General features: G+C 35.8%; 1 pseudogene; it reads right to left on the reverse strand.

The window, feature by feature from the left end:
- Positions 1-1,363: 1,363 nt before the first annotated feature.
- Positions 1,364-1,801, reverse strand: LOC139705820 (guided entry of tail-anchored proteins factor 1 pseudogene; annotated as a pseudogene).
- Positions 1,802-3,463: the final 1,662 nt, after the last annotated feature.

A 3,463-nucleotide genomic window follows, 5' to 3' on the forward strand; every position in this document is an offset into this window, starting at 1 on the left:
AATAGAAGTCAGAATACACTTTAAAATTCATATTCTTGCCAGTCACCATGGTGAACACCTGTAATTCCAGCCACTCTGAAGGCTGAAATGGGAGGATTATGAGTTTCAAGACAGCCCCAGCAGCAGCAAGGTGCTAAACAATCCTGTCTCTATATGTAATTTGGTTTACATATAGAGGTAAAATAAGGATTAATATAATCCTTGTTTGTGTTAGGATTAGGGGTAAAGACTGAATATGTATATCAGGAAATATAAGTATTCATAAAATTGTAAAAGTGAAAATATGAATGAAAACATAGACACGTCTTCTGACACAATGAAGAGTAAAATGTTGAGTCATGTGATTACATGTTAGAAGTCAAATAAGTATCAATTCAAATTAATTTAATCAGATTCCCTATTTTGTTTTTCAAATTCATTCCAATCTATACAGCAGAAATATTAAATGTTTATAAAACATACTTAATTTGAAATGCTTTCAATACAAAACAATTCAATCACAAAACAATGCATTATGGTCTCATCAGTACATTTATAAAACACTGTAATGAAAAACTAACAGTTGCAAATAAGTAGATGATATACACTATAGAAATGTTCATCCAACTAATGAGTTTAGACACAAAGAACACACACTGTCAATTAGTGTTATTCTTTCAATTTTACTACATGAGACAATAAACCAAATGTTCAAGTTCTAGTAGTTGTAATAAAATTAAGCTACTTTCTAAAATAGATATAAAAGTACTTAAGTTTGGGCTGCAGTTGTATCTCAGTGGTAGAGCACTTGCCTAGCATGAGTGAGGCACTGGGTTCTATCCTCAGCACCATCTACAACTAAAAAATATATAAATTAAAATGTTTTTAAAAGAATTCAAGTTTTTAGAAATTTTTGACTTTCCAGTTGGCAACAGGACCACAATGTGCCAATAGAGCAAATCAGGAGTAAGGCATGTAGACCCCCATCCTGTTTCAAATCTGGTGTTACTGTAGATTACTGTAGAATACTGGGATTCTTACAAGAATCTCACATAAAGCCCAAGAACATATTCAATACAAAACTACCCTATGTACTTTGGGTTTTTTTGTTTTGTATTTTTAAGCAGCAATCAGACTTTTAACCTAATAAGAGAATCATTTTAGAAGTCATAATAGCTGGGATAGGTGTGGTGGGGCACAAGTGTAACTCAAAAACTCAGGAGGAAGAGGTATGAGGATGGTAAGCTTGAGGTCAGGCTAGGCAACTTACCAAGAACCTGTCTCAAAATTAAAAATAAAAAGGACTGTGGCTGGGGTTAGGTGGTAAAGAACCTTTGAGTTCAACCCCCAGTTTAACAACAACAACAAAATCCCACAGTGGCATTCATCTTTCTTTTCCAATGAAAGGGTAAAGTACAAGGGGTCACCACAACTTGTTACAGACTAAAATCCAACTAGTAATTCCAACACCACCTGCTGTTCTAGCAGGGAAGGCTACCAGGTGGTCTAGTGGTGTTATCCATTTCCTCAGCACAACAGTCACAGGGGCAGAATAATACTTCCAAATGAGTGACATCATCAAGGTAGCTTGCAATGTATAGAAAGCAACACTTAAAAATTATTTTATCTTGGCTAGTTGAGCAGTCCGTGCTTTCACATAAGTCTTGAGCTGGTCCACCATCTTGTTGATCTTCCATTCCAGCCTGGCATATCTGGCAAACTCATCCATCTTGTTGACCGTGGAGAACTCTTGCTTCATATCCTGGATCTCTGCCCTCATGTGCGGCTCTGGCTCTGCATCATTCTGCAGCACTCTGGACATGAAGGAGGACAAGGTCAGAAGGAGGATCAGAAGGACATTGCATCCAAACAGGAAGCAGAGGGAGGACCAGCAGGCACGTCCAGCTGTGGGACTTGGTCAAGTTCTTCCATTCTTCCCAGATACTCCCTGCAGCCCAGGCACCTCTAACAGAAGCTCCAAGGGGACCTCATCAATAGGCACACCCGCAACTGTGCAGTGACTCCCACTAGCCCTGCTTTCTTGAATGAGGTTTGTAAAATTTATTCCTACACACATTATATTTTTGATGCTTTCTTTAATTGTTATAGCCCAACTTAGATTATGGATCAGCCCAATAAGCACCCTATAAAATGGAGGATATTAATAGATAAGACAAGATTAGATAATAGGATAAATAATGTTAAGTTATCCTGACTGTACTTAAAAGAATTTAGCCTTTGGCTGGAGTTGTGGCTAAGTGGTACAGCACTTACCTAGCATTTGTAAGACACTGGGTTCAATTCTCAGCATCCCATATAAATAAAGTCCATTGACAACTTAAAAACAAAACAAAACAAAACCTTGCCTAAGTGACTCCATTTGGAAGTTCCAAAATGTAACCTTAGTTATATAACTTATTTCTTGTAAAAGTTGTTTATTTTTGTACTGCATGTGTTTGGAACAAGGATGTGGTTATATGCATTGGGTGGCTGATTGTTAACTTTAGCTTCTGTGTCCTCCTTGCTTGCTTGCATCTACATTTTCGAGGATGTTGATTTTCCCCTTATAAACCCCATAGAACTTGCACCCCGTACTGTTCCTGGCAGAAACAGTTTGGGTCCATCAGGGAGCAGTGGCCAGCTAGCTAAATAAAGACTCTCCAATTTGGAAAAAATTCAGTTGAGAGTGTTTTCCGAGCTATAGACCCACAACAGAATAGTATCTTTTTTTTAATCTCTATTTATGAACATACACTTCTACCATATATACAATTGATTTTTATTTGTATGTTGATCTTGAATCCTGCAATTTTACTATTACTTCCAGACATTTTTAAAAGATTCAGTGATTTTTACTATAAATGTTCATGTTTTCTGCAAATAAAGTTAATTTATTTTTAAATTTTTCATTAGTATGATTTTTAGTGTTTCCCCCCCCCTTAACTGAGTACATCAACAGACTCTTTAGTAGCAAACCAAAAGAAATGATATGTACAAAACCCCGTTTGTTTCTGAGGATTTGGTTAAGTATTCAGTCTATTGTCATTAAGTATTGTGTTTCTGATAAGTTTTTAATAGATTCCCTGTGTCAGACTGAGGCACTTACTTTCTATTCCTAGTTTGCTAAAATTTTAAACAGAAGTTGATATTGGGTTACTAGGAAATATTTTTCTACACTTATTGATTTTACGAATATATATGTATATATGTATATGCATATTACATATATATGTCATTTTATATCATTGATATGAAATTGCATTGATCAATTTTGGAATGTTAAATCAACTTTGCATCTCTATGAAAAACTTTGGTATGATATATTAACCTATTTTGTATATTGTTGAATTTTCTTTGCCAAGTTTTGCTTAGAATTTTTGCATCCAAGATCATTGTGTGTGGGGGGGGGGTGGGAGTGTTGGGGGGAATCATTAGGGGATTAGTGATCTTAGTTTGTAATAATATTCTCTTGCAATGCTCATTC

The sequence above is a fragment of the Marmota flaviventris genome, chromosome 5 (assembly GCF_047511675.1).
Source record: "Marmota flaviventris isolate mMarFla1 chromosome 5, mMarFla1.hap1, whole genome shotgun sequence".
Classification (NCBI taxonomy): domain Eukaryota; kingdom Metazoa; phylum Chordata; class Mammalia; order Rodentia; family Sciuridae; genus Marmota; species Marmota flaviventris.